Genomic DNA, 22,986 nt, shown 5'->3' with positions numbered 1-22,986 from the left:
GTAACCTTGGAATGTAAACTGGAATAGCATTACACTTAACCTTGTTGCTGCTTTAACATGTGTCATTCATTATTTCATAGACAATTTATTAACTTTATTGACTTCTGCAACAGCAAGGTGTGCCTTGCAGAGAAGACATCAGTGGTTTAGCCTTATGTGTTGTACCTTTAGGCTTAATAGGGGTTCCAAGTATTACATTGACGGTCTTTGACATAAAAATCTTGCTCATGGGCACATAAGTAGCTCATAAACAGGTTCATGTGAGCATACTTTGCACTGACAAAGGTTTGGACAGCTGCGCATTCCCTGGTTCAAAAGAGTAAAGGTGGCATACACTTAATATCCAATAAAAAGAGTCTTTCACTAAGCGAGCACACTGCTGCTGAGCAGGCAAGCAATTCCATCATGAGGAAAAGTGGCTTTGTCTACATATTAGTCGTTTCTTTCATGAAAGGCCAGAAAAATGTGGGAATAAAGAGCTTAGCCACCTCGCTAATTTAATTACTCCCCAGACTTCCATGACAGTAATGTAAATATTCCATCATGATGGACCAGGATACACAGAGTAATTACTTAAGGTTTTCTTTCACATCTCTCAAGACTTTTTTTTATTACCCAAAAGCTTTTTAACATTAGCACTCTCCTCCTGACAAATTAAATGAAATTTCATTACTCTAGCCATCCTAATGGCATGAAACTATCAGATGTTGTATGCCTCCTCTCGCTTTCCTGGCTGCCCTACCAGATTAATCAAATAGTCAGCTTCAGAGTCAAATCGAGGGGAGCATCGATCTGCAAGTCTATGTTTGTCTATGGTTTGGTGGGGTTGCTGAGTGAAAGCCTTACATATTGATCTTTGTATGTTAAACATGTGCAGTCCATCACTAAACAATTATTCAGAGCAGAAGCAAATGTCTCTCTACAGCTCCCTGTTTGTGTAAATGATAGAAACCTCATCCAGAGATGTGTAATTAGCATTGTTTACATCAATGTAATGGGTTCTGATTTATATTGAACTCACAAGTAAACTATATAAAGATAGCAACTGGTTGTATTGTATGTTTTTATATGCATCTTAATTCTTACCATGCTTTATGTTAAGGTACATTAAATAGAAGCCCCTACTGTAGTAAATGGTTTTCATATGTTTATAACCAGCCATTACATATCGTATTTAACACCTTTGGTTTTGGAAGGGTTAAGCTGCTTGGCCTTTGATCTCTTAGGAGAGAAGGTCCTGGCAAAGTGCCCCTCCACCCCCTGAAACCCTTTGGGGACTTTCAATCCAATTGCCTGCTAAGTGTGGAGGCAGATCTCAAGGTTACACCTGAGTGTTCAAGGGCAGGTCCAAGTGTAATCGGCACTTAGATCATAGATTAATCTTATTTGCTATCTATTAGGCTTGATTCTTGCTTCCGTCTCTCCCCACCCAAAGCCAGGATTACTGTGATAGTTTAAGATAATGGATTCTTATGGAAGAAGAGGTCAAGAACCATTCTTGTTTCAGAACCTGTGGATAATATGATTAATCTAAAAGCCTCTTTCCAAAGAGGTCCTACCTTCAAAGGCCTAATTGAGAAAAAGTCATAGAATAAATTTGTGATCTGGGCTCTTGGGTGTTTTAACAATTGCAATTTTATTTTCTCAACAAGAAAACAAAATTAGTGTCCACCTCAGTCACCAATTCACCAAAAGAATCGCAATAACTGTTATCCCAGTATGAACCAAAGAGGGTGATACAAATAGCTTTATCAGTTGATATGATTTGATATCATTTATGCTCAACCTTTTTGTACATGGATAAGTATTTTTTTTCTTGATATGAAACACAATCCATTGATGCTGATGACACCATTTGGTATGGCTTAAATGACATTTCTTCCTCACAAATAAGGCAGACATTTTCAAGAGATGAACACTGATTATACATTTTAACCATTTTCCAAATGCTCTATTAACATTTCAAAGCCAACAGAAAAGTGGCATCATTGTCCATAAAATTCACAAAAGGTTACACAGGTAGATGTATTGATTTAACTAAGTGCAATCTCATTTCCCGCCCCCCAAACCCCCTCCCACCCCATGCCCTGTTTTGATTTCAGAGGTAGCCACTAGCTAAACAGATAAAAGATAAACTGTGATAAAATATATCCAAATGTGGCAGCCTCTCTTGATAACCTCTGAAGACACAATGTTTATCTTGTCCAGTCATCAGCAACTGAATATTTATCACAAATAACACACTAGTGTTCCTGTCTCCATGTGCCTGCATTTAATGTGCAAGTTAAAGGATTTCTTAATGTATAACAGCTTCACATTGAAATATTATCTAAATACCAATAAATTAGGTGTTTGCAATGGCATTGAATCTATAACATTGTATTTTCAACCTGTGTAGCTGGCACCTCTTTGGTCTTTTATGTCTCCACATTAAGCTTCCCATTCAAAAGCAGTTTACTCAGATATTGTTTCCTTTTTCTATCTTTATTTTTTTGTGACCATAAAAGAAAATTTAAGAAAACATAGTTTAACTAGTACTTTCTCTTGAATGTGTGTGACCAAAGATGGTTTATGCACCATATTTGTAATGTTATTGTTTAGCAAAGTAATTTAACTTGTCCTATTTCATGGAGACAAATATTCATGTGTTTAAATTTGTTCACAAGTATATCTCTATGCATTCCGTCAACTGAATCAATAAATTAGGTCATGGTTTTTGATTAGAGCTCCAACTAAACTAATTAAACTTTTTATTGATTTTTATAACAATTATTTTCCCAATTAAATGATTATGCATCTGTAATCTAATAGTATTAAAAACTGACAAATTGACTATTTATTTCCTGAAGCCTTGTATGATGTCAGTGAGTTTGTACAATCAAATGTTACAGGCAAGCTGGTTGTTTTCCGACATAAATGAAAAAGGAAGATTTTATTCTTCATTGGAAAAAAAAAAGTATAATTGTTATATATTTGATCCTCAGTTACATATTTGAACTGCAGTATAAGCTAAAGAGCTTAAAAAAATGCCTGTTAAATTGATATTCTGTTTCATATTTCCACATTTATAAAGAACAGTTTAAAATATATCTAGTTTTGAAAAGCATTATATACAGTCTCTCCACTTATTTACACATACATAAAGAGAAGCTCACACACACCCACATATGCCGATAAAAGCATGAAAGTTTTCCATTTCAAGCAGAGCACTTCTATCTGAAGGTGCTTTCACACTGCTACTCATCTTGCCCTGTATGTTAGTGCATCTAAAAAACACTTTGTAGGTCTTAAGAAGTAAATATGTTGCACATTTTTTGAGATGACCAGTTCAGGGTGTACCCCGCCTTTCGCTCATAGACTGCTGGAGATAGGCACCAGCCCCACCATGACTCGGATGGATAAGCGGAAGAAGATGACTGGGTGGGAGAATGGATTTTGTGAGAAATAAAATCTGGTCACACTTAGAAAGTATATGTAACAGTTATCAGGGCTCATGTTGTATAGTATGTGTGCATTGGAAAGGAGGGTGGAAAATTTACATAATACTGTTGTGTCAGAGGGCTGCTCAGTGGCGCAGTGGATAGCTGCCATGCAGCAAGAAGGTTCCGGGTTTGATTCCCCGGGGTCTTTTTGTATGTTCTCCCTGAACATAAGTGGGTTCTGTCCGGGTACTCCGGCTTCCTCCCACAATCCAAAAGCATGACTGTTAGGTTAATTGGCTTTTCTAAATTCTCCTTAGGTGTGAGTGTGTGTATGAATGGCTGTTTGTCCTGTTTGTCTCTGTGTTGCCCTGCGATGGACTGGCTACCTGTCCAGGGTGTACCCCGCCTCTCGCCTGTAGACAGCTGTAGATAGGCACAAGCACCCCTCGCAACCCCACTTGGGATTAAGAGTGTCAGAAAATGGATGGATGGATGGATGTTGTGTCAGAACTAATTACTCTGATTCACTTTATCATGGTTATTTTTTTTTACATAATAAATTACTCACTTTACCATCTCGGCCAGAAATTTTTATCATCTATTCTCTCTCTATAAAAGTCCCAAAGGAAGACTTTCCCTCAGTGCCTCTCCAAATGTTAGGTATTTCAAATGACTTAAATTATCCTAAGTGCAGAAATTTGTTTTAAGTGGCAGCTTGAAAAGCTAACTGACCCGCGTCCAATGACTTGGCAAGTAACCCAGGTCGACTAAAAGTCCCTGGCTCGGCTCTGTTCGGCATACATTGGGAACATCAGACTAATTTTTATGATACTGTTGAGCACAACAGAAGTACGTCACAGTATTGCTCTAGTCCCGTAAGATGTAACAAGCCAAACAGCTTTTTTGTGAATAGGAATGGAGCCATGTCCAATACAATGTACAATGCCCATTGTAAGCAGGTTTACACATGTTTAAAAACTTGCATTAACCGGCTGATTTTAGTGAGAAAGACTTACAAAAAACTAAATGTAGAGGGGCAGAGACTGCAGGTAAGTGCAACTTATCTCTCGGCCCTTTTTATGAAAATAATAAATAAATAAAGCTAAAACTTTGACAAACTTCACAGATCTCTCTCTGAGAATCATCTCTCACTGTCTCAAACAGCATATAACTTAAAGTAGTTCCCGTTATTTTTCTAATATAGGCCTATAAAAATTCTCTATGTGTTGTAGCATAGGATATGATGCACAGACTGCTTTGTAGCTGCACAAATTTTAATTTTTTTTATTTTATTAATTTATTTTTTTTTTTACTTTTCATGATCTGTCAAATGTGGGAATTTGTTTCAATTTGTGTCGCACAGAAAAAAAAACATCTGCACAGACATCTACGCAATCACTTTGACATGGAAAAAAATCTGATCAGAAATTAAAAAGTTGCATACAAGCAGTGTAAACCAGGCTTTATGTTTTTGTAGATTCTGTTGCTGTGCTGTCTCTTGTTTACTAAGCAGGGTTGTAACAATTATTTTAGTAAATGGTTATTCTGTCAATTATTCTTAAGACTAATTGAGTAATTTGATTAAAAATTTTCGTATTCTGCAGATTGTTCACTTCATCACATACATCTAATATGAGTAATACGGATACATGGAAAAAAAAGCAAATAATTTACTGCTATTTTGAGTTAGAAGATTAAAGATGCATCTGCTGCAAAAAAAATGCAATATTCATATGATCAGAGCTTGGCCCTTTCTGGTTAATTTAACATTAATGCTGTGCAAGCTATCTCTGTGGTTGAAAAAGTAAATAAAGTTTCACTTGCTTTCAATCGCACACTGTATCCTTTGTTTTCTTTCATTTTAAAAGCATTGTGCTACTTAAATAAAACACAACCCAACTAGATTGCTTAATGGTATCTTATTCATCTTATTATATTCATCGTGTTTTTGATGCAAAAACATAAATAATATAGTAAAATAACTAAAATAATTATTCTTCTCATTTAATTTTAGACATAATTAGAAATCTCACAACTGCACCCACCTGCATCACGCTGTGTTCTCAAATAATGGTATTATCCTGCATGTGGACTATTCCAAATAAGCTTTTGCAGAAAACAAAGGTTAGGGCCAAGCAGTAAAAGAGCATTGAGGAGTGCTAAGAGCTAATCTGCTGCAACCGAAGCTTAGCCAATGTCCGCCGCAAAGTTTTCTCTTTTTTTCCAGGTTTAATTGGTTACTTTATGAGTCATGTGACCCACTGCCATACTGCTGTCTGAGACCCCATTAAACAGGAAGGCTTAAAAAGCTACATGTTGTTGTTAGCCAACAAAACAGATACGACACTTAAATAATCAGAATTTGGCCTTGATTTTACAATGAGCTCCCTGAGTCATTAATCCACTGGCCTAAACCGGTTTCCAAAATACAGAAGGAGATTGCTTAGCCTTGTGACAGTGCAGTGTTCCCAGTGACCTTAAGGTGGCCTAAACCTGAAAGTTAAAAGTCAAGCACCCCCCTGGTGGCTGAAAGTTATACAGTGTTGCTGTAGAGCCACTTATGCATGCGCAAAATAAAATATAAGGGAAATGTGCAAAATTATATTAAGAAATTAATTAGCCAATATTTACCAATTTTGGATCAAACTGGCCCATTGATTGAAAGACCCTATCACTGGACTATTGCCGCCCATTGTAAAATCCTGTTGTACTTACCTATTTGGTCAAATCTAAAACATTTTGAATGTTAGCATTAAAAAAGTAATTTATCTGTGGTTATTTTTATTCAGTATTGAAAACAATTAAACAGGAAACATCCATCAACCATTGATCTGAATCTTTCAGGCTAAAGAAATGAATTTACAGAAAGACACCCAATTAAGAGGTTTTTTGTTTTTGGTTTTTTGGTAACAGCAATAAAATCAGTGTTGAAATAAAAAAGAATAGCCTGCACAATATAAATTCACCATGTTAATGTATTTCATTAGGATTCTGTGCCCTCTTCTTTTCCTCAGTTGTAGAACTTTTTCAGATTTTCTTGCATAAAAGATTTGGTGCTATATAATCACTGAATTAAAATGAAGCAGAATATGCTAATGACTCTAATTGGACTACTAATAGAGACTGTTTCTCAGCTTCCAGCTTTTGGGGGTCTGTGTAATCAGTATAGACAGTCGTTAAGGGAATGAAGAGGCAACTAGCAATGTCAGGAGAGGGCCCAGGCGGTTCCAGCTGACACTACCCCAATCTTCCAGGACCCATTAAATGGCAGTTTTAACACATTACCAACCATAACATCCTTGAATATCACTGATTTTATTTGCAGTATCAAACATTTCATTTCACGCGCCATTAATGGAAAAGTGCTGAGGTTCTAATGCTGCCAAACATTTAGAAACTACCTGGACTCGGAGAACCAATTAACTTCAAGCGACAACATGGCCAATTAAACACACAAAAAGGTGAGTCCAGCTCTGGTTACAGCCCTGGTAATTTACTTTTGAATAAACCCAAGCAAAAACAGAAAGTCATCCACTGGATGACCAATTTAAAAGAAAGGAATTTGTGATCAAGATTTCCAGATGGAAGACTGATACATTTTCTTTTTATTAATAACTGTACTAGCACAGAAAAATAACTGTGAAAGATAAGTGAAATATATTTAGAGGGGGCAACAATTAGTTTTTTATTCAGTATAATGCGAATACATAAGCTCTTTTTCATAAAAAGAAAAAAAAATGTTCAAGCAGCAAATAAATTGCCACAGGGTTTATTTGTAGAGCATTTATTCTCATACGTGGGAGACATGTTGCAGAACAAGAACTCAATATTGTGTATGGCATTTTTGGAACGTATATAATGTCCTCATGAAAGCCATCAGCACAATATAACATTTAGAGACTTAAAGGAACCAGGGTGTGCTGTGCTGTGTACCTTCCTAATTAACCTTACCACTTGATCTAAATTTGGCAATATTTCTCATATTGATTTTCCACCATCCCTGAAGTGAAGCTTTAATTATCAGCCCAAACATCTCAAAGAACAGCTCACAAAAAACAAAAATATGGTAAGATATTGATGTTTTTTATGTGGACCATGTCAGAGGTTGATAATTGCTGTAGCTATTCAGTTTCAGTCCAGGTGGGTCTGTGGAGCCTCATCTTTTGGGGTTAAGCTTACTGCCAATTACACACTAGCTTAGAAATGCATAAGAATTTTCAGAATTCTACATGGACTGATAAATAGAGCATCTTTATATTGTCAAACTTCCCTATTCATTTTCCAACCAAATATACACTCAATGGCATTATGTGTATTAGATGCTTATTTCTGATTAGAAACAAAATATTATATTATATTTTATAAATTCTTTAACAGAACAAAAAAATATGTTATTTGCACCAAATATATATAAATACTTTTATTTCTTCAGCCGGGGGAGTCTTAAGTAGTCTCTTCCCCTATGCATCCAAGTACAGCTGAGGTGATTCAGGCAGAAGGAAACCTAAACGTAAACCCCGACTAAAGAAGAGAGCCTTTACTTATGGGGACCAATCGACTGGACTCCACAGACCCCAAAGAATAATGATCGACACACACAGCTCACGTTTGTGTTTAATTTATAACGACATTTTTAATTGAATAATGTCAGGTTTTTACCTGTCACTTATTACGGCAAACAGAATGACCGACCAGCATCTCTACTGATAGTATTGGTCTGTGCGATTCAGACTCATCTACTGGTATTTCTGATGCCAGTTTTGCAGAGCGCTTACAGAGTTTTACGAGCAAACAAATGGCTAGGACTCAGACAGAAAAAAACTCATGCTTTTTTGCAAACTGTGCTTACCCAGACTTAACAAACAAGTTCATACAGCAGCCATGTCCACTTAAGATTTAAAGCAACACATCAAGTTAAAGCACATGAGCTAACTTGGGAAATATCTGCTACTGAATGAGGAACTTCAGAAATCATTTTTGATACAGATCTTGTCAGCAGAGCCTGAATGTACCTGTTTGTTTCAGAAGTTCTGTGGAATTTGGCTAAATTTCACTGCACATTCAGTATACTTTGACTGCATCCATTATTTTCCATTTGTTTTTATATATGTGTTAAAGGGTGGAATATGAGGGTCTATTGTGTAGGATTGCGACTTAATTTACCAAATGAACTTGAACTAGTTCATTTATAGGTTTGTGAACTTAGTTCATTTTTTGAAAAAGTTAACTATGAATGTGAGCTAGTTAATTTCCATGTGTGTGAACTGAACTTTGAGCTTGTTCTTTTTAACTATGAAATGGAACAACATTTTCCACAGATAACGAGAAGTCCCAACAAAGAAGCATGTTAATGGAAAATTGGACCAGCACTGCCCTCACAAAATATCTGGCCATTCCCAAACACACATACAGACCCACAAACCAATCAACCATTATTAACATAAGCAGCAATTTGTTTTTCAAAGCTACTTTGAGAAAAACAAAAAGAAACTGAACAAACAAACATTTTTTCATCTTTTTGTGGCCTTTAAACTGCTCTCCAGGAACTGATACTAGCAGTCAAAATTCTCAATAAAACTGCTGTTTTAAAATACTGCAGACAACAACGACCAAGAGCATAGCATTTCATTATTTGCTACGATGACTTAGGAAACCAATTTATAATCATTTTTATGACTGGCACAGCTCCAAATACTGGACTAATATGATCAGAATAAGGTCTTTAGTTTTCACTGGTTTTTGAAAACTTAGTAGAGATTTTTAGAGAACAAGGGGGGAAGAGCCTTGATGTACAAGGACCCTCTGATAAAGAGCACACCAGGTTTAAGGAGACTGAAGGTTATCTGCTTTTAAGATTAGACTTACAACTTTTCTCTCTGTTTTTTATGACATAAGACTTACCATTGAGACTCACTGAGAAGAGCTCAAACCTTCCCTTAGCTATCCTGTTACTTAGTGAGAGATTCTACCTGACAATCTTGAGCTCCCTTTTCATCTGTCCAAGTAATTCCACCGTGTAAAAAAGTTTTTCTTCAGAAAGCTTCTATTTATAAACTCAGTCTCCATTTTTCAGACTTTGAATTTGGACCTTGTTTGTGTAAAAGCATCGTTCATTACTTGGATTTGTGTTATCATTTATTAGTTTAGTGCTGAAGATAACTGTTATCACCTATGGTAACCATCACTAGCCCCTTTTCGATTGCTACTCAAAAGCCATAGGCTGTTGAAAGCCTGAGCAGTTTCTCCATACACATTTACCAGGTACATATGCTTGGTAAGCTAAAATCATGCTGACCAACTACCCTGGATTCCTTTTACCTAGGTAATACAAATATTGGGGTTTTAAGTTGAGGCTTTTATTGGAAAATAGGCTTTTAAGTAGATGTATGAACCATAAAGATTAAATAAACACTGCATTTATTGCACATTAGACTAATTTTAATGAGGTTGGCCTGGTTTTTAATAACTACCTGATACGTGTAATGTCTGCATTGCAGGAATCTAACTGTGCTTGTGTTCTATTCTAACAATTAAAATGCAAGAGTTTGTGTTGTTCTTTAAATCATACAACTTAGGGCCGGATTTATCAAGATCCAATTTTGCGTGCAGTAATTTGCGCTCGCAAACTGGAATTTTGCGCGAGGGGCTGAACCATGGTTTGCGGGTGATTTAACAAGAGCGATTGCGTAACTGGTGGCAGGTGCAAAACTGTTGGAGACGCCCTATTTAAATGATGGTTTTGCGCGTTTGGTGGTTTGCGGCATGACGAGTTTGGACAGCAGAAAGCGCAAAAGGAAATTCGACCCCATGGAAATGGAGGTGTTGGTGGATGAAGCCAACAAACATTTAAGTGAGCTACAGCAAAAAATTGTGACTGTCACACAGAGGAACGATATATGTGAACAAATCTGTAATAAAGAAAACGCTGTTGGTGAAACCTTGCGAACAGTGGATGAAGTATAAATAAGATACCAGGATATTAGAAGGCGAACCAAAGAAAAACTGGCATATAACAAAACATCTGCGAACAAAACAGGACGGGGCACAGTAGATGAGATGCCTCTGACCAGCATTGAGGAACAAGTACAGCTGACGCTCTGTGAGGAGCAAATCACTGGAATTGCAGCTCCAAAATGGCAATGCTGGATAAACGATATGTTTTGATGATCGTTTCCTCGTTCATTCCAAAAATATTCACACGGAGTGAAAAAATGCGTTCTCTGCGTCTCCTTGCTTCATTTCCATGTCTCCTTCTTGCGACAATAACCGCTGCCATGTGTGCGCAATTACGCATACAGACCATTTGCACCTTCTTTTGAAACGTGTTAAATATAGAGTCAGATAGCGTTAGCAAAATTGCTTTCAGGTTTGATAAATCACTTTGCGAGTGCTAAATTAATATATTTACATGTTCTCCTCCCACAAGACGCACTTTTGCGTGTAAACGCCCCATATTGCATATTCATTGCAGAAAAAGTACTAAATGGATAAGAGGCGCTATTTAGCACATTTTAAAGACCAAATCCTTTTAGCACGCTGTTGATAGATCAGTTTGTACATTTTTTAGCGTGCGCAGTGAAATAGCTCACGTTTTAATACACGCAAACCTTTGATAGATCCGGCCCTTACAGTTTTATTTGGTCCATTCACTAAATTAGATCAAATGACTCTGCCTTTGTTTAATGAAAAGACATAAAATCTGTGGAATAAGTTGATACAGCATTTGACTTGGTACTTCCTTACAAACACATCACAACTGATGGAATACTTACTTTTATGCAATACACCATTCTACTGCACACAGTAGACCATCAGCAAGGGATGCTAAATTATTCTAGACCCATTGTTAAAAACCTCTAGACACCAATATCATATGGGACTAGTAGGCCCTTGCCTTAGAATCTAGTCCTTGTCCAATCCACATGTTTTTTCATGGATTTTCGGAAGGCATTCAGGCTGAGTTCAGCTTAAAGTCTATGAACCTAGTGCTCTTTGACAAGATGTTAAGATGTAGCCTTGGAAAGGAGGGTGCCTCGTTTAGGAAACTTAGGACCTCATTGTTTTGCTTTTTGCAGATAATTTTGTTTCTCAGGCTATGTCTTTTATCAGGTGCTAAAGCAGTTCGAAGTATAGAGTAAAGTGGTCAGGATGAGGGAAGTCTCCGTGAAATATGAGACAATTTTTCATGAACTTAAAATAAGACAACTCCCTCTATTTTAGGGGAGGGCCCATATGGGAGCCAAATCTCCTTAACAGGAAATGAGGCTATTCAGGTTGTTCAGAATGCTAATATACCTTCTGTTCTAATGCCTGAAATCCTGAAGAAAATCCCTGAGTATTCCTGGAAAGAGGAAACTCTGAACCGGTCTTATACATGTAAAAGAAAAAAAAAAAAAAAAAAAAAAAACGATGGATGGATGAATTTATGGATGTAGACAGACAGATAGCTTTCAAGAGCTTTTCTTTATGCATTGCTTCCCTTGGCCTGCATTAGGACAAGTTACAATTAGAGATGCGTTGATCCTTTTTTTCTCCTCCGATCTGCTACTAATGGATGGGTTGAGCATATTGGCCGATATCAGTTACCGATCCTATACATCTGTTGAATTAACCGTGCACCTTACTTTCTGAATAATGGCATCATGCTTGACATATAAATTGTTAAAAAAGATAACAAATTGACAAAGGTATAAATTCTTAGCAGCTTCTGTGTGTGCTCTGTGCGATGTAATCAGCATTGCAATCACAAAATTGAAGCCACTAAATCACTGTAACTGTTATGCTGTGTATGATAATACAAATAACTGACTTGGACCAGAATGGTGGATCAGCATCATCGGTCCGATATCCAATCCAGTTTCAGATCAGCGCGTCCCTATTGAAAATATTAGTGGAACGCAAACTTGCTTGTCCTTTCTCAGGACTATAGGTGTTATCATACCTATTCAGTATGGTTTGAAGTACTAGTTGCTGTTTTGCAACCCTTAATCTCAAGAGGGAAGATATTGTGAAATGTATATCTAATACATACATGCTCTAGCCCAAGATTAACATTTTGTCTCTATTTGTTCATCTTGAAACAAAGCAGCATTGTTTCTGAATCTTCTGTATTTCATACAGTCCTCTTTTACAGCCATGATAACACTATACCTAGAACACACATACTTTATGCACACATATCCAGCACTACAGCAATCCAACTGTATATAGATGTTGCTGCTGTCACTGACTTCCAAGGGCAGTAGTGCATTTCTAAAATAAATGGAAAAGCAGTGCAACCCATTTAACTTGTTTGCCTTGAATATGCAGCGCTTATATACTGATCATCAAAAGATGCAAAATATTAGGAGCATGATTAGTGGATAATTGTTGAGGACCCATATACAGATCTGAAGAGACAGAGATGGTTTCTTGCTAAAATTTATGAACAAGGTACAGACCACAGAAATTAGGTAAGGAAGGACTGAAGTAACCCACTAACTGCAGAGGAGGAGTATATATGCTAAACAGAACAATGGAGTAATCAACTGATTGGGAGCAGGTGTGTAAAAAAGAAGGATCTAGAAAGGAGCTAGGGGAAAAGAGAGTGGCACGAACGGGCAACAGAGACTAAACTGGAAATACATAAAAACCCAAATACAACGAGAAAACAACTAGAATGACACAAAATAGAAATGAAACCAATGACCCAGAAATCACAGAATGACATAAATCAAAGTGTAGCTGAAGAATCGAAAAGGAAAACTTAAACAGAAAAAAAAGTCCGTAAAGGGCAGAATTGTGACATTTATTATGCCAATAAAGTTACTTATGATCAGCAATGAAAATGACAAAACTTGAAAAAAATGGCTGCAGTCTTCTGTCATTGTGGCAAGAAGGAGGTATGGGTGTAATAATAAACAGTGGAGAAAGTGAATCTTCCATGAGAGTGACTTCATGTTTGGACTGTTGAAAATTTGAGTATGAGACATTTTTCTACTGTGCAATGCCACTTTTAGCTGCAGTTCTTCAAACTGTCTTTCTGACATAGAAGCTAATTTAAAAAAATAAAGTTAGTAAAAAGAAGAAACAGGATAAAGTAGCTGGATGCTTCATTTTAGTATTATTCATATTCAGGTTTCTGACTTTCTTACATTCTTGATGTGTAGGTAATGAAAAGTTTCCCTATAGACCTTTTGCTCCTTTTTGACCGTTGTCCTCTAGATCTACAATAAGAATTCCCTGGACTACTTAATTTAAGACCAAAACAAGGATTTACATTAAATATAAAAGCAAGTGGATTTTACTTACAAAAATGCAAACAGTTTATCAACCACAGGTGGGTTGAAGTATATTTACTTGTTAAATTGCTTCAAGTCTTTGCTTAAGCTGAAGTATTAAATAATAACAAATCTTTTTTTTTCCTTTTTTTTAGGATCTAATCAGTCTACTTAGGTATATTTAAATCATCATTAAAAGTTGAACAGAGGAAAAACATAGAGGCTGAGAAGCTTTTAAGTCTGAGAAATCCATAGAACAACTAAGACTGAAATTACATAAAGTTTTTATGTTCCAATGGTCTAATCCTCATTTCATTTCAAACTGCTATGCATTTAAATTATTTAGCTGATAAGAATATTAAAATAATTATTTTAATTTATTTAAACTGTGTTATGAAAATTAAGTTATACTTCTGATGGTCTGAGCCCTTGTGTCCAAATTGTTACGGCTGCAGTTCATCTCTGCCATTTTTCCTTTTAGGGTTTGGGAGACGGGCCCCCCTGCAGGTATTATGTTTTTCCCTAATTGGTGCTCTGTTGCTTTAAAGCTGCTATGCATGCAGCAGAAGGAGGGTTTTTTTCCTCTCCCTCCTCAGAACTCCATCTGGTTTGGTTTGTATTGGTTTGGTTGGGTTTTGTCAAGTCTGTTTTCTATTAATTCTGGTTGTTTATGGTCTTTACATTGATCTATTTTGGTTTCTTATTTCAGGTATTCTCTTTTCAGTGTTTTTTCTCTTTAAAATAATTTTATATATTCAAATTTCATTTAATCAGAAAATCCTTGTGTGGTCTCCTATAATGTTACCCTACCAAACAAGCCTGGTGGACGTAAGAAAATACTGACAATTCCTGTGACCACAATTATTATTGTTTGCATAGCAAATAAAGACATACCCCTAGTTTCTCATATACCCTGTCCTTCTCTTAGTACCACGATAAGTATGTAATAGTGTATATCTGGTTTAAAAATGAGAAAGGATTCAGTACAGTTACACATGCCACTATAAGGTGTCTTCTTGTTTTCAGGGATTAGATTAACAGAGAATCAATACACGCCTCCTGATATCACATAGTCTGTCCCGTATCATTTAGCCTTGTTTGGGAAGTATAGTTCAGACATGAGACATTATTCTTTTCAGAGAAAACTAACAATACAGCCCTTATAGCCACATTGCACCATCCTTATCATCACATTTCCTACAAAGGGTTAATTCAATCATGTCAAGGTTCTCTGCTCTGTGGCTCACCTCTACCATCATACTTTAGGTGCAGTGGAGCGTCTCTTCATTGATGGCACCTTTGGCTTCACAATAGAAGCTAATTTGTTAGAATCTTTCACAGGTCAGAGGCTGCCTAAAGGCGAGGAGGGCGCCTTGGCCACCACAAAAATAATAATAAATAAAACAAAGCCGTCCGCTGGGTTGGAGGGGCCAAATTAAATGCCCAGTCATTTTATGATGGCAGGCAAACAGAACATAAATATCTATTTCTCTTTTACCTTACTACAGTACATGAGATTTTGCCAGCCATCCCAGTTAACGCAGGTTAATAGATTGATTCCAGCGACATGGATCATAATGAACAGCAAATTGTTTTATCTCTTAAGTCTTATTTGGTGAGCCAGGAAAACATATGAGGTAATATTCTGAGACTAAATGGAGCGTATAATAGATCTCTTACTAAGGCAGAAGGATAAGCCAATGGCAGGGCTATGATTAATGAAAATAATAATGCCCTTGAAATTGAAAATTTTTCCTGTTTTTTTTCCCTCTTCAATTCTCTCTGTGGTGGTGATTTTGAGTTTTGATGCAGAATGTGATTGATGCTTGATTGCTAGTAGATTTATTTCTGTCTCTTGACTTTTTTATAGAGGGCTGTCTGCAGGCAACAACTTCAGCTTAGAATGAACTTATTCTTGCTTCAACTCCATCTAATGTATAAGAGGCACACAGGGCAGATAGCATATTTTTAATCTGTAAAAGTTAATATTAAACCTACATTATACTATTTAAAATTATTAATACATTGTTTTAATTTGGTAGGTAATAATTTGGACGTGTCTAATGCTTTCTTGAGCAAAGTATATAGAAAGGTCTTCCAAAAAAAAAAAAAAAAAAACGAATCAATAACTTAATTCTGCACTATTGATATGCCTAGATAATGTGGCAATTGAGCTGTGCTTCTGCCAGTGGTGATGAGGAGAAGCAGATGAAGAGTAATTGGGCGCTGACCCTTGTGCGCTTCAGCCACCATATCAACTGAGCTTCTCCCAACACATTTTCTTCTCCACACAGGAGGGCTCACTCCGCAAACCCTCAGTGGTGGCAAGGTGATAAATTACACTTCTTAAGTATCATTGATTTCTCACTGTTTCTCCACTTTCTGTGACAACTGTTCAGTCACTCTGAATGGCTTTTAATGGCACATTAAAGAGAAAAAAGAATACAGTTTTTCTACCATTGATTAAACTTGCTTGTTGCCTAATAAAGACAAACTGTCACTTTACTGTGGTTGCGAGTGACCAAGCATAGAAGAAAGCACTATATTATGTAAAACAATTGGGTTTTTTTTAAACAAAGGTTTTGCCTGTCTAATGCAGGATTGGTTAAAAAAGCTCATTCTCAATAACTTTTAATAGTTTAGAAAAACTGGAAACACAAATACTTGTTTTTAAATGCTGTTTTTAAGGCCAAATAAATGTACCTTTGCAGGCAATTAGATTAGCAACCTTCTGAACTATGAATAAATAGAATAGAATAGAAAATCTCTTTATTGTCCCACGATTGGGAAATTCTGATGTTACAGCAGCAGAAAGATTATAGAAAAACTGGTCACACAAATGTGGACCTTAGAAAAATGTATAAGAATAACACAACAGTGAGGAGTTAAAAAATAAAAAAAATAAAATTCTGTACTGTAAAGTGTTTTAACAATACAAATGCTGTTCACCTGGAGAATAAATAACCAATATGCAGCTATAGACATTTTTACATTAATGGATATTTGTAAATAGCAGCAAAATCAGAGATGTGTAAAATGACAGCAGCATTTTATTGAATGTAACAACTTATTCAGGTTGTTGGGAGCAGTGATGGTTATAAAGTCTTACAGCATCTGGGAGAAAGGATCTGTGATAACGCTCCCTGGTGCATTTAAGGTGCAGCAGTCTGGCACTGAAGGAGCTCTCGGGTTCAGCAATAGCTTGATGCATGGGGTGAAAGAGATTATCCAACAGAGATGTTAATTTAGTTATCATACTTTTGTTTCCCACCTCCTGCACTGAGTCCAAAAGGCATCCAATCCAACCTGGCTTTCCTGATTAGTTTATCCACCCACTTTCTCTCAGATACATATAAGCCACTGCTCCAACAGACAGCTCCTTAGAAGATGGCTGATGTCACAACAGTGTCATAGAGGGTCTTTAGGAGTGCCCCCTGTACTCCAAACGACCTCAGTCTCCTCAGCAGGGAGAGTCCCCTGCATGTTCACCAGTGTCAGGGGGGTGGATCTGCTTCTGCGAAAGTCCACCACTAGCTCCCTGGTTTTCCCAGCATTAATCAAAAGGTGGTTCTGCTGGCACCAGACCGCGAAGTTCCGGGTTCAATGTCTGTATTCTAAGTGGTCCCCACTTGTGATGAGGCCAACTATGGCAGAATTGTCAGAGAACTTCTGGAGGTGGCAGCGTGGGGGATTAAATATGAGAAAGTTTAATTACCCTTTTCTTTTGTTTTGGAAGAGTCCACCAGATTTTATTGACGTTTTCTAGTAACTAAAAGGAATCATTCATCTATAAACTTAATGAGGTTTCCATGGCTTATGGGAAAGGAAAATTCCCTTATCACAATTTCGTAAGATATATAAAACAGAAAATTTGTGCTGTTCTTTTTGTTGTTGTATTTTTTTTAACTTTATGCCTATGTCAGTAATGGACAGAAGTTTTATGGCATCATTTCTAATGTAATAGTCTTCAAAAAACTCCAAGGACTATACAGTATGTACTGACATTTGATTTACAAGGAACTATAACTAACATTTCACCACTTAATTCAAGCCTTCTTTTTACTAATGACTTAAGTCGTTTACTTTATAACAGAGAGGTAATGAAGTGAATGTATTGCTTTCTAGTAATTCTCATTGACTTTTAGCTTGAAGTACAGCTAATCAAACATCTCAATGTGCAGAGGGGCATCAGACAGACGCTTTATTAATCACAGAGTCTTAGCTTGTCTGAAGGCAGACTGGTACTTATGTCCAGAAAATTAAAAAGCCATTAACAGCTTCAAAAGATTTGTCTCTCTTTAATATTTTTAAAAGTACAATATAGTTAATGTCATCATGATAATCTAAATTCATATTTGTGTTTGGCTAGTATAAATAAAAATACAGTAAAGGAATGAATGGGTAACACCTGTGCTGCCTTACTTAAAACCAGAGGAAAAAAGTGGCATAGTACAATAAATACTTTAAGTTGAAATAAATGAGAAAAACAAACAAAACAATAATCAAGTACAATAAGATATAATAAAAGTTTTACACAAATATCTGCCTAAACAGTCTTTAGCCACGTGTCAAACAGATTTAGTTTCTCACTTACGTTCATATCTGAGAAAAATCAAGAAAGAAAATGTTTTGGTAATATAGTGTTTGTTACGTTTCCGGATTGAACTTTTTAGATAGTGCTTTGACTGCAGATATGGGTAAATTTAGGTAAGTGGGTATCTTCGTCTGCAAGTCTTTTTAAGGAACGTCAACGCACACTTGCTTTATTTAATTGCATTCATTGCCTATGTTCACATTTTGTTGAATGACTAGAGAAACTGTGCCTTAATTTTATATTTATACATCAGGTTCAGAGGAAGTCATGGATTATTTATTTGAAGTATATAGATAAGAAAAATGTAAGAAAAAAACTCACCTATATTTTGAACAATCACAAATGTGAATAACTGTAATTATTAAAATGTTTTATATGTATTTATATGTATTTTCTCTTACTGTGACATTTTATACATGCTTTAAGTGTCCTGAAATTAACGACTAAAATCCCAATACTTTTTTGTTGTGAGACAATGCAACTCCATTTGAATATTAACATATTTTTTACATTTCTTACAAGGCGACCCAATAAATCTGAAATGCACTCTTCTAAAACTGTTCAACAGGGAGATGTGCTAAAATCTCATCCACATGGTTTGCTTTAAGCACAACAAGCTAAAAGGCTAATGAAAAACAAACTGTTATCCATCTCTGGCTCCACTAAAGACTGACATTATCAAAGAGCTGGACAAGATAAAGACCACAAGACATAAAGGAAATAAATTTGTCTACATTTATATATAGCCGCAAGTGCATAAAAAGCCTCCCAAGATTCACAAATGCTTTTTGACCTAACGGGTGTGACGGTGGTGACTTCCTGTTGCGATGCTTCCAGATCCCCTGAGATGAATATGTCTCAGACAGACTCAAAGAAAACAAGATGGTAATCCTCGACTCAAAATATTAGTCAAGGAAGAGATTATAAGAGGAAGTTATTTCAAAATTAATTTCTTTTTTTTAATATGGGATCCACAAGCCTGGTGTGTGTGAAGGAAATACAGATTTGTTTATTTATGTGTGGATGTGGATTTTGGCCCATAGAAAAGCAAACAGTGATGGTGTGTTAATATCTGAAGAGCCGGGGAAACCAGTTTTGACATTTCTGTCAGCCTGTGACCCACTACTCAGAGAACTGACCCAGCCCATCAACAAAATGTCACCAAAGACAAATCCAAAAACAAAAGCAATGGACCTTTATTTAAATAGGGATGGTATGGCACTGCTGACATATTGAGAAGTCTATAAGATGCTGTTTAAGAGATTTCTATTCTTTCTGAACCTGATGTCAAGATGCCATGAGAGGTGTCCCCTGCCAGGTCAGTATGCCGCCGAGGTCGGGGCTTTTGCCCCGGCCTGAGCTACAGGCCACACTGACTTGAGAATGGGCCTGGTACTGCTGTCAAACACACATCATGTGAAACTGTGGGGCTGAGCCACTAGAAGAGGGTTAAACTGATTAGCAATGCACTTGTGTTCAGTGGGTCACAGTTTGAAGAACAAAAGTGACATTAAAGGATCTATATTTTTCCCTTGGTTCCCTAAAACTCACTTCTTTTATTATACAAAGGTCTTCTCAAGATCTCTGACAGATAGGTGCCATTTTTCTATTCAGCTTGGCCTTTTCTTTCTCTGTGAATATTGCAAACCCCCTTCACCCTGAGCCCAATACTCTCAATCTTAACCCCGTGTCTTCCCCCTGTCAATACATAAACTCTTCTGTTCACTTTTAATTCACACTTTTTGGCTCATACTCAAACCTCTGCTCTGTCTTTCAGTTTCCTTCTCGCTTTCACCCACACTCATCCCTGGGAAATGTAGATCTTTTCCTGACAAGTTCCTCGAGAAGCAAAGCCTCTGGAGATCATCTGCCGAGCTCTGCCAAAAAATGCGTGGGAATAGCCTAGATGGGAAGGGGAAGGGATTTTTAATTGTTTTTTTTTTCTTCTTTTTCTATTTCAAGAAATAGTCAGTGTCTGTGATTGTTCCTTTGCTGCATTTACCTAGCAGTGTTTAAAATTCAAACTGTGGGTGGTAATGAGTGCTTGTTTAGCAGGCCCAACAGAATACAACTCTAATGTAGTTCTAACGCTAATGTTTAGAAATGTTTTCCATCTGACACAAATTATGCATATTAAGTCTATGCTGCATGATATAAATCAAGTTACTTTGAAGAGTGAAAATTACAATATCTGCTCCCTGTTTTCATACACTCAGTAACCTGACTGCATTAACAGCTGGAAAAACAAGTACTAGCATTTTGGTGTTCATTAGGAACTCACTCAGATGGTTTCCGGACTTGAGTCATTGGGAGTTCAGCTCTAAGGAACACGTTTGGGAAGTATCAAAAATAGAACCGCCACATAAACAGAGACTCTTCTATCATCTAAAAAAGATCTGATTTGGGACATTCTGTAAGTGTTACATTCATGGTGTTGTCTTCAAAGTGATGAACACACATGTTTATTTATTCAGTATTTTTTTTTTTTTTTTTTATTGACTGTTTTATTTAATACAAGTGGATTTGGTTTTGGATTTCACCTGGGATACTAAATGAGATTTTCAAACCAAAATGTATTGTTTTGATTGAGGGATTACTGTTGACAAATAAATGCAGGTGAATATCTACTATCACCACAGGTGGAACATGTCCTGTAAGTCTATGATTATAAAATCAGGAAGTTTTCCTTAGCTAGAAAACTTTTTGCCAACCTGACTGGATGATCTGATTGAATGGTCTCTTTGCCTTAAGATGGTGTCTGTTGTGAGTTGGCACAATATAAATAAAATGAATTGAATTGAAAGTTGTTAAACCTAATGTCTCCTTACAAATCCTCAAACCTGAGGTACTCAACAACTAATGTTTGGGTTAAAATGAATAATTTTTTCAGTTTTAGCTTAATTCTCACTTTGCGTATCCATAATAAATGACACATTTTTGTAAACATTGTTTTGATTTCTGAATAATGTTCTTCCCCTTTGGTTAAAACTTCAAATGTCATGTTTATTGGACGTATGTTTATATCTAAATAAATATAAAATGTTGAAATGAAATAGCATAATTTTACCACACTTTTCCTATAACATCAGCTCTGTATTCTATTTAAGAAATTGTCCACCTTGTGTTGATGATCTCTTTTTTTAATCTTATTACTAATTCTGAATGTAAAAAATGTCAGTTCCAGATGGTGCTAAAAATGTAGAAGCTGAATATGTATTAGTACCTTTAGCCAAAAAACTTGTTTTCTATGATGAACCAAAAATATTACCACAAACCCCAAACTTAAAACTTGATGGAGCACACTTTAACTGTAATACCGTAGTACTTGGTCCCCAAAAAGGATAAAGCAAGTCTAGAATAGCTAGACTTCTCCCGCACATTGTAAAGTTCAAACAGGTAAACATGCAAATATATAAACAGGTTTACAAATTTGCTGCAATATTTGTTTAAAAATGCCATCTCAGCAGCTGGAGAAAAGTGTTTGGGTTAAATACTTGACCCATAAAACATTATAATGAATACCTAGTGTAAATATAACAAAAAATCCTAATTAATGAAAAATTGCTTGAGTTTAGCATGATCAGTATAACCAACTTACTTTCTGATTCACAATCGTTAGCATTTCCACAGCTTCACACAGATAAAATCTAAACAATTTTGCTGGTATGGTTATAGTAAGACCAGAAAGCATAAAACTGCAATTGTAATTGTAATTAAGCTTCCATTTTAGAGATATGTTTTATAATTAAAGAGTAGATGAAAATTCCTTTTCTTAATTTCCTGGGCGCATCTTTACAGCTTTATTAGATTCACTTTGAAAGTTTTAAAATGGCAGCATCGAAACTGGAAACACTACGAACATCTAACAGGAGAATGTTGCAAGTCTGCACCCACTTGTAGTTGAGTGTGCTGTTACGTGGGGTCAGTTACCATCTTTGCTCTGTGATGGACATAAGAAAGCCTCTATTGTTTAGATACAATGAACCTCCGTTCTCCCTGCAGATACGCATAACAAAGTCAAAGTAGGGGGCCGTCAAATTTTAAAAACTAGAATTGTCCAAGCAGCTGTATTTGCATATAAGCCACTCATACAAAGGGACCTGCTGAATAAGTTGTATTTATTAAAGCAAGTTTCTGACATACTTCTGTGACATTACTTAAAGTAATAATAAATGGATAAGTTGTAGTAGAATACTTTTTTTGTTTTTTTATGTTTGGAGGTAGTACTCCATCCTTACGTTATATCATTAGTATTATTCATTCAACACAACATATTTTCTTCATATTTATTACTTGCTTTGGTGTGTTCACCATACAAGAAAACATGCTATCAGCTGCATTGCTTCTTTTACTACAAAAACACTGGGAGGGGAATAAACAGACAGCACTCTGTTGGGGAGGCAAGAAAAGTACTGAGAGTCCACATATGGATAGTGGCATGCTGGAGGCTGCAGAGGTCCAAACCAGGGCCTGGGACTTTGAATCACTACTCCACAGGATACGGCTGGTTTGTTTAGCTGGTTGTGATTTTGAGTGGCAGTAGGGGGTGTGCCTGATCATATGAAACACAATGGGGCATACTTTCTGAACACGACTATTAGGCAATAATGATGTGGCTCGAGTCCAAAGCCATTTGCTGTCCGTGTCTGCAGATTAAGATATCCCCTCTATATATTAATCAAATAAGGGCCTCAGTGTGAGGGCAGTGAGT

This window comes from Cyprinodon tularosa, unplaced genomic scaffold, assembly GCF_016077235.1.
Source record: "Cyprinodon tularosa strain WSP-4 unplaced genomic scaffold, ASM1607723v1 ctg71, whole genome shotgun sequence".
NCBI classification, from domain to species: Eukaryota; Metazoa; Chordata; class Actinopteri; order Cyprinodontiformes; family Cyprinodontidae; genus Cyprinodon; species Cyprinodon tularosa.
Note: the sequence above shows the minus strand (reverse complement) of the source record.